Below are 10,465 nucleotides of genomic sequence, written 5' to 3'. Positions count from 1 at the left end.
CTTTTTAGCATAGACTAGTGGATCCACTAAGTTAAGTGTTCTATATGATGACAAAGTATATGATAGTTCTGGTAGCGTGGGCAAGACGCTGTATCACCACTTAGGCTCATAGTGGTGGTTGTCGGTTAGAGAATCTCCCACAAAAGTTATATTACTTTTATATATAAGTAAAGTTGAGTTTGTTATTGCTTTATCTCTAATGAACTAAGTTGTTTATACTGTTTTACAAGCTTTATATATATATTGCATGTGTCTTATTGCTTTATATTGAGTTAAGTTATTCATGAGTTGTATAGAGCCAAGTTAAGTGTTCCTTCTTACTCTTTTCAAGCTTAAGTTGTTGTTTAGCATTCCAACTCGCATACTCGTACATTCAATGTACTGATGCCAGTTGGCCTGCATCATCTTATAATGTAGACGCAGGTAACTAGGATCAGCAACCAGCGCCTCGTTGATCCACTTGAACACTCAAGAGTCAGTGGTGAGCCTCCTTGCATTCCGGAGGACTCTTTTATTCGCTTTCTAGTTTAGTTCATTAGGATGTTGTGAGGTTTGTCGCAACATCCATCTTAGTTGTTTAGAGGCTTCATAGACAGTTAGTAGTTCAGTTGTCTTTACATTATCATTCAGATGTTGTTTAAAGACTGAGTTTCCATTTTGGCTAAACTATTATTTCTCAAGTTATGCATGAGTTATATTTTCTTATGTTTAAGTCATCCGCTGAGTTAAGTAAGCCAGGCTAAGGGTTCACTTGAGGCCAGCAATGGTCTTCGAGTGCCGGCCATGCCCAGGGTGTAGGCTCGGGGCGTGACACTGACTGACTACAAGCGAAAGACTAACTCAAGTATACATAATCTTAAAACTAAATTAAATTCATTGAACTCGACTATTCAACTTTAAAAAGTCCGAACATTACTAAACATATGTATACTCAAAGTTTTTAAAACAACTCAAAAGAAAGTAAATACAAACAATTCCTCAACTCTGTCTATCTATGAAGCCTTTACTATTACAGATTGATATCAGGACAAGACCCACAACATCTCAAAACTACTAATTGTAAGGTCAAGGTGAAGTCCTTCAGAATGTAAGAAGGCTCACCAAAGCTATCTGGAATATCACATGACCTGAATGAAACACATGTTGATGATCCTGAATACCTGTATCTACATCTTGAAATGATCCAGGCCAAATAGTGTCAATACAGGGATTGTACGAGCATGTAAGGGGAAATCTGCAACATAAGCATAAGCTCGAACTGATAATAAGGAAGATGTACTCACTTCGTCTAAACTCAACATGACTCAAGAATACTCAACTCGACTCAGGAATACTTAACTAACCTCAAGGATACATAACTCAACTTAAAATACTCAACTTAACTCAAGATACTGAACTCAACTCAGAATACTTAACTCATAATGAAAGAAACAATAAAAGATGCTATATACATGAAACTTTTAAAACAGTAGATAATAACTCAAATGTATATGAAAATACAATAGTAAACTCTTTATTCTTATTTGAGAGATTCTCTAACTGACAACTATCACTATGAGCTATGTGATGATACAACGTCTCGCCCACGCTGCCAGAACTGTCATATACCTTGTCGAAGTATAGGACATCCTCAACTAAGTGAATCCACTAAGCTATGCTTAAAATTAAATAAGGAATCATCTAAAAAGTATGACTCTTTCTACCCACATTGGCATATATGGTTTTTGAGGACTTTGAGTTGTCTGAACTCATCCTCATTTCGGTGCTCAATACTACTCCAATTAATATAATGCTTGCTCATGTGTTTAAAAATATTTCCTTATCATCAAACTTTGAAATTATTACTCAAAAGGTTCTCTTAAAAGAGATAGTGCTCAATACTTCTCATGAACTCATTTGGAAATCAAAGTTTCTTCTCATTTTAAATGTAAAAACATTTACTATTGGGAATACTTCGTCCCTTTATACTCATTTTAAAAAATGAAACTCGACTCTCCTTATCCTCATAGTTATACTCAAGTCTTTAAACAAATTATTAATAAACGTAAAGCACTTCTTAAAATAGGGTTCATGCTGAATTATGGACGTGAATGACACAATTCAAGGGTTTCAATAACCATATATAGAACTCAATACTCGAAATTCAATAACTCAAGAACTCAATGATACTACTCATCTAAAAAATGCTCGACTTATAGGGTTCATGCAGAATTATGGGCATGAACAACTCAACTCAAAAACCTTCATGTATAACATATGGTAATCCCATAATTAGGGATATAATCTCAAAAGGGCTAGGGACTCAATACTCAAGAATAAGAACTCGAAGATACTACTCCTCTCAAAGATACTCAATTTATGGAGTTCATGCAGAATTATGGGCATCAACGACTCAACTCAAGGATCTCAATGCTAATGTAGACTCATGAATACACTCTTCCAATTGTCATGCTCACTTAATCTAGTCTTGAAACAAATTATGAGTTATTGTAGAAGAATCCTCGAAAAGACTCAAAGGGAATTTCTCCCACTTTACTCTTAATTGTACCTCAAATGTGAAGTATGAATTCAAAGATTATGATTAGGATATGTGATCTCTCAATGATTAAATGAAGTTTAGATAGTTGATAATAATAAACGAGCGAAAACACAATTGTAGGTCACTGGCGCGACGCAGATGATGAATTTAATATTTGGTCGCAAAGTAAATTTTGAGGCACAGGACTTCGTATCATTTCCGCGATGTGGAGATGGGGTGACTTTCTGAAAACTAAAAGTCTTAAGCGTCTCCGCGACATCGACCGAGGCACGATTATTTTCCCGATCTTTTCTTCCTCTCCCAACTCGATTCAATTGATACCCTATGCAATTCTATGGTCCCAATTCACAAATTTTTATAAGCCCAAAATGTTTTCAATGAAACACACAAAACTCATTAATAATTACACTCATTTGCAAAACTCTCACTTCAAGAACTCAACAAGACTCTATTAATATAGAATGAAGCTAAACCTCAAGAATTCATCAAGAATCTCTAACAATCAACTTTAAAAAGAATTCATGGATGAAATTTTACATGATTGGCGTGAGGGCGAACAAACCCAACACTATTAAAGCTTACGTATCTGGAAGAGAAATCTTCTTGAAGAAACTGAAAGGAATATCTTGGAAGATGAACCGTATCCTTAGCGTTTCTTGAATTTCTTGAGCGTGTAATTTTAGGAGTGAATGGGAGGGTTTGATTCATGAAAACTGATTTTTCTGCATGTTTTGGGGTAATTTAGATAATCTCTTAAGGTGTTTTAGGACTAAAATATTGTTAAAGAAATAAATAAAACGAGTTGGGAGTCGGAACAATTTTCTAGCAGGAAGTGAGGTACGAATTGCCTCCGTAACGCGGAGCCATCGTGGAGCTGCTGCTAGGTTTGGGCGTCGTTAGTAAATCAGTCACAACTCTTTGCTCGAGCTCGGATTTTAACAAAATCAGTAGCGTTGGAAAGAGGAATCGAAGACCTTTAATTTGATAGTTTACGGGCCACCTAAATGTTTATGTGCTAAAAGATATGGTCATTTGAAGTTGATCCAAAACTTAAGAAAATGATGGGTGACTTGAACGAATTTCTCTTCAGTTCTTTTTGAAACTTGAGGTGCTACATCTTATGACCTTAACACCTCAGAAATTTTAAAATCACTTGGCAAAGTTCCATTCACAATGAATAACGGTTCGAGTCTTAGCTCAAAAATCTTCAGGGTGTTACAATTATGATGGAAAATATGTAAAACATATTTTGAGGGGCAATGGGGTCTTTATAGGGGCATAAATTAAACCCCAACAAATACAACCCTCCCAACCCATTTAAGATTGGGCGGGTTAGTGACCCACCCTTGAATTAGCTCAACCTATTTCAACCCATTAAAAATTGGGTAGATATGTTACCAAAATTAGCTCATGAAAAATCTTGTCAAAATTTTCTTAAATTTTTTTTTCCTCAATTAGATATGTTGTAATATAGCCATAAAAGAGAAAAATATAAATTGATTAGGTATTGAAATAGTTTAGAAGAACAAAAAAACAATTAAGCTTAGTAAAAAATGGGTTGAATTGGGTCTTGACCCATAATGTAACATATTCCCTAACCCATTTTGACCCCAAAAAATTTGGGTTGGGTTGGATCCATAACTGATTGTTGTTCTAACCCATTATGACTCATCCAAATTTTACCAACCTGTCTAATTACCACCCCTAGGTCTTTAAGCATGTAATAAAATCCCTTGTATTCCTAATACTTAGAAATCCATGGTATTTGTAAGACACATCTTAGTACACAATTGAATGTGTAACTAATGTTTGCATTAGTTCTACATAGCATGTACAAATGTACCAAACAAGGTATTACTAATACAGAAAGTTAATGCATTCATTATTTTTGTTATACACTCTACAAAACCCCTAAGTGCAATTTTTATTTGGGAGTTAACTCTTGAGTGTGAATGACGAAATTTTTGTGAATGCAGCAATGCATAACTCATGCTTTAAGATTTATGTTTGAGCTCTAAACTTCCTTCCTTTTAGTTTCTTTGTGCTTAATTTTATTTTTGAAGAATTTTTCTTTATAATGTCTATCCATTTTCCTATTGATCGTAGCCAATTCATGTCCTTCTTCTTGGAGTTTCCGGTAGTGCATTTCTATCCCATTTATGAATAAAACAGTTGTTCTTGTATGAAATGGGGCATCCAACATTAATATGCAACTTTGGAACCAATACTTACATGAATTTAACATTATTGGGAAAAGAATTGTCGATATTACATAAAGGAAATCTTAAAGATAAATACTGAAAGTAATATAGGTGATGTAAAAAGGGAAGTGATCAGTTCAACAACATATACAATGAAATCTCACTTAGTGGGGTCTAGTTTAACAACTTTAATAAAGCTAATCAAGGCTAAAAAGTAACATTAAATACAATTACTTTAAGAAGGAATAATAAGGACTAGGAGGTGAATGAGCTCCTCCATCTCTTTGTTTCACTAGAGGGGAAAGTAATATAGGTGATGTAAAAAGGGAAGTGATCAGTTCAACAACATATACAATGAAATCTCACTTAGTGGGGTCTAGTTTAACAACTTTAATAAAGCTAATCAAGGCTAAAAAGTAACATTAAATACAATTACTTTAAGAAGGAATAATAAGGACTAGGAGGTGAATGAGCTCCTCCATCTCTTTGTTTCACTAGAGGGCACAACATTGTTGTTGCCCTAAATAGGAAGAAGGGTGATTACACTGTGAAAGAATGCTAAAAGTTGGGATGTTCTATGATTGATTTTCTTGAAGACTTTACCAAGGGAGGAGGAGGGGGGGGGGGTGGGGATGTAATATCATATCATAATGATTTATTGAGGTATAGTGTACATATATTTTCTTGAGTCACATTTCGAGAAAGTGTACACATAACAAAAAATTAACATTATATATGTAAATAAATGTAAAACAAAGTTGTTTTCATTTGTCTTTAGATTCAATTCATCTATATTACTTTGTGATATAAGTGGAATAATGAGTGGAATATGGTTTTTTTGGATCCATCACATTTACGTTGTTCAATAAAAGATTTTAACTGACTTATCAATCTAGAGAACACAAAGCATTATTGAACCAAAAGATGAAAAAACATAAAAATTGACTAAATAACAAAAGAACTTCATAACCAATAATTTTATGGAAAAAAACTTGTATAAATTGATGACTGAGGACTAACAACAACTATATTAATAACAAAGATGATATTTGACCACATTAGAAGATTCAATAACTACAGTCAAGGCTAATGAAGTTTAATAAGTAATAATAAATGCAACTACTTTTGGAAGGAATCATCAAGACTACAAAGTCAATGAGCTCCTCCATCTCTTTGTTTCATTAGAGGGTACAACTTGGATTTTCCCCAGATAGGAAGATGGGTGATTACACTGGGAAAGAATGATACAAACAAGAATGGTGTGTAAATGGTGTGCTTAAGGACCGGCCCCAGAAACATATTGGGAGAACTAGACAACCTCATAAAGTTAATTGTTTTACCTAGAACCCTAAAAAGTTGCATGCCTGATCCTAGAAAAACTCAAAAAGAGAGACATTATTCTTATCAAAGGATTCTACCTATGCAAAAAACCAATGAAAAAGTGAATCACCACCTTTTGCACTGCCCACTAACAACTAATATTTTGTAGTTCTTCCTTTCAATGCTTTGTCTCAAATGGGTGTAATGACCTTCCAGGTCATTTATGTGTTAATGCCTTCTATTAGTCATTAAGAACGTTCTTGTAGCGACCACAATTTATTTATTATTTTTTGGGACTAACAATAGGGTCACTTGGTTGTACATTTGGATTCTATTCTATTTTCTGTGTTTCAAATATTTTGAAACTTGAACAATTCATTTTGACCAAAAGGGCGGGATGATGACCTCGTAATCTAATTCAAACAGTTCCATCATCTCAAAAAGGGTCATTTCAAGAAAGTGGCATGGTCGGTACGACTCTCGAGACTTTAAGCATGAGTTTGTGCAATTAGGTATGTTAACTTTTAAGTATTAGCCTAAGTTTGAACTTGGTCAATATTCTTGTTACACATTCCCGAATGACAATATCTACAGCGCGGTTAGCTCGGGAATGTACAGTTTAGTCTAGAATGATCCTTCGTGCAAATTTCGAGGCTCTAGATCTAATTTTGAGTCCCATTGGGGATTCAAGCTTTAAAATGGAGTTTATGTGTGGGGCCCACTTTTTGTCAAGACGAACTCATATATTGTTTCTACAACTTTATTTAGTCTAGAATATCGAATTTGGCTGGATAATTTATCGTGTTTGCATGAACAAAGTTCCTAATGAATTCCAAATACCTCTTACCTCGTCGCAGAGTAAATAATTGCCAAAACAAGCTGATATGCATCAACTTGTGCTAGCCGAAATGTCCTTCGCATTCTGGAACTTAGGTAATGTTCACCCAGGAAGCCTAGCTAGCATGTTCGCAGGGCCTGGATTTGCGGGATCCCCTTCCATGTTCGTTAGGCCATTGTCCTTTGCTAGCCACGATCGAGGGGACCTTGAAGCATTTTCTTATTACTATAGCTTCATGGAGAAATGTTCTAAAGCTACTACTTTTTTTCTGCATTACAATCTTGCATTTGCCTCATACCTTTCTAATGCAATTTATTTACTTTACCCCGGAGGGAGGGGAGATGAAACTAATTATATGTGTAAAATCATATTTAAAGTTTAATTGAGATGGAGTTGTACATGCTTTTTTCTTAATCACATTAGGAGAAAATTTACCCATAAAACAAATTAACGTTATATATGTAAATAAATTTAAAGGCATAGTTGTTTTTCATCTGTCTTTAGATTCAATCTGTTTGTATAACTTTGATCCATCATTTTCACATAGTCTTATATAAGATTTCAATTGATTTGTAATTAAGGTTACACAAAATTGGAGCCAGAAAAGGAATAAATCGAATTTGGGAAAGTACCCTATAAGGTTAATGTAATTGAGTAAAGTTTATTTTGTTTTATACAAGAAAGGAACCCCTTTTGTGTATGTGCTCTCGGTAAAAAAATGTACTCTACTACATTACATGTGTGGATCTTGTTGAAAAATCAGGCTCAATTTATGTTGAAATTCTTAATTTGCCAGTAAAGTCTATAGATATTAGAAAAAACTTGTATTACAGAGATTCCATCATCTTGTAGAGAACTGGACTATACTTAAATGTGCCTCCTTCATTGGAAATAAAATATATTAATGAGTGCATAAGGAATTTCTTTGATCATTCACTAGGTCAATAAAAGACCTCAATTGACTTACGAATCAAGACTACACAAAACTTCATGAAAGACAAAAGATAAAAAATAAAAAAAATAAAAAATCTGACTGAATAATATAAGAACTTCATATCCTACAATTTTTGTAGTTAAAACATTATATAATGGGATGACTGAATACTAACAAAAACTAACTTAATAACAATGCCGAGAATTGACAATAATAGATGTTTCAACCATGGGTAAAGTTTCCTCCATGCTTAGATCCATATTCAAGAACTGAGATGCTAGGCCATAATAACACTTCTTGTGTTTTCTAACTTTCTCCATTTGCAACTTCATTATTAACATCTGCTCCAATATGTGCTTATCTAACGGTATTTGTGAGCCAAGTTGCATTATCTTATACATTTGTATTTGTTGGTTTTTTGGTTTTCACTAATAGTATTAAGTTTTTTCATTCTTGTTTAATGCTTGAAATTCATTACAAAGATCTTCAAAAGCATCAAAGACATTCGATCTTCCTTCAACATGTTTACGGTAGTGATCTTCTAGTTTCACTAAAAAATTGTCTATATTTTTGTTTACTTGTAAATAGAAACATGGTTTTACACTTGTGAAAAAATCATAACACCAACATATACTTCAATCCAAGTTGCAAGCTTATATGCATACTAAAACAAGGTTTTTTCCTTTTCGAGAAACTAACGGTACTTGCGTTCTGAGACTCAATCAACTATATTTCAATCTTTTGCTAATTGGTCACGTTTTCCATATTTTTTTCTTTAATTAATTTTTTTTTGAAATGGAAAAAATGACCAAAAAGTGTAACCAAAAGATTGAAATGAAGTTGATTGAGTTTAAGAAAGTATGCACTGTTAGTTTCTCAATAATAAAAGAAGTACATCCCAACAAGCAAATAAGTTTGCAACTTGAACCAGAGCAGATGTTGGTGTTACACTATTTTCATTAAGAGGAAAATCATTTTCTAATGATTCCACAAGTATAGAAAAATAATTAAATTTTTTTGACGTGACACTAGATGATTGTCAAGGTGATCATGCTGATGTCAAATCAAATGTCTTTGAGGCATTTGAAGATCTCCGTAAAGAATTACAAGCACTGAACAAGAAAGAAAAAAATGAATACTATTGTTTAAGATTATTCGCTCTGGCTCAGAACTACCTCAAGATTAACACATGGAGGAGCAGAAGTTGATAACGAAGTTTCGGCTGTAGAAGCATAAAAAAAACTAGAAGTGTTGTTATGGCCAAGCATATCAAGTTTTATTTAAATGTTTCTCCTAAGACAGAGGATGATAATTCTTTAACTCATAACTATCAAGAGTTGATAATTGGAATTCTTAAAATTAGCATTAAGCTTGGAGAAGACTTTACCAGCGATTGAATCTTTTAATGTAGTCAATTCTTGTCTCTTAAGTCACTTGTTGTTAGTCTTCAGTCACCCATTTATAAAAGGTTTTAGACAACAAAATAGAAGGTTATGGAGCTCTTATGTTACTAAGTCAATCATTTTTGTTTGTTGCATCTTTTATCGTTGATGTAGCTTTGAGTTGTCAAGATTTGTAAATCAATCAGAGCCATTTACCGAACTACTAGTGAATAATGTGAATGTGATAGATCAACGAAAACACTCTTGCACTGGTTAGTGTTCTTTCATGGTTCCATGTTTATGGAGGTTGGCACATATACATTTTACACATAGGCTAGCTCTATGTGAGATAGCAAATTCTTTTGTAATAAGAGTTCATAATACATCCATTAGCTATTAGTAATATTTTATGTAGAATAGAATATGGAATAAGAATATATGAATTAGCAATGCAAATAGTAGTTATTTAAAGACAAAAATATTCTTTCAAAGTAATTAGTTCATGTATAACAATGTCTAAACTGTTAATCACTGAATAATAATCCATTCATTATTAATTTACTTGTAAAAATCCATGCATTACAATCTCCACAAAAATATATTTTCTATAGTGGACCTTGAGATTGCAAATGTGTAAAACTACTGGTCAGGTAGGGAGGCAAATTGTAAGTTTGGACTGGATTTGAAAGGTCAAAATGGGTTCAATCAATAAATGAGTGGTTGTCTAATACAAACCAAAAATTGTTGGACTGAGATGATTTTGATCAAAATATTCTTAAAATGGGTCATAACACAACCCGCCAAACTCTTACAAAGATTTAGATTGTTTGTTTATTTTTTTAGTCAAGTAAAAAGTTTCCATGATAAAACAAGGCTAGCATGACATATACTAGCGGTATACCAAAAAAAGGGAAACCTACAAACAAAATTAAAGTGTGAAATAATGCTTGCATTAGTTCTGCGAAGATTTTTTTTTTACGTGTTTGGTTTGTTGTATTAAAAATAAAATGCATTCCATAACTTCCAAAAAAAGTGTTTCTCTAAAAAATACCTTACACACTCTTTATCTTGGGAAAATGTTTGGGGGGAGATTTGCGGGGTATTAATGTCGTTAATCTATCTAATACGTGTGTTGAAACCCTTTATTTTACTAATAAATAAAAAATCATGGTATTAGTAGTACACACCTCAATATACAGTAGACTGTATAACTAATGCAAGTTTTGTGACACTACTGGCTAAAAAGTATAA

Source organism: Solanum tuberosum, unplaced genomic scaffold (assembly GCF_000226075.1).
Source record: "Solanum tuberosum cultivar DM 1-3 516 R44 unplaced genomic scaffold, SolTub_3.0 scf00044, whole genome shotgun sequence".
Taxonomy (NCBI): domain Eukaryota; kingdom Viridiplantae; phylum Streptophyta; class Magnoliopsida; order Solanales; family Solanaceae; genus Solanum; species Solanum tuberosum.
The sequence above is the reverse complement of the archived record's forward strand: the minus strand, read 5'-3'. Positions refer to the sequence as shown.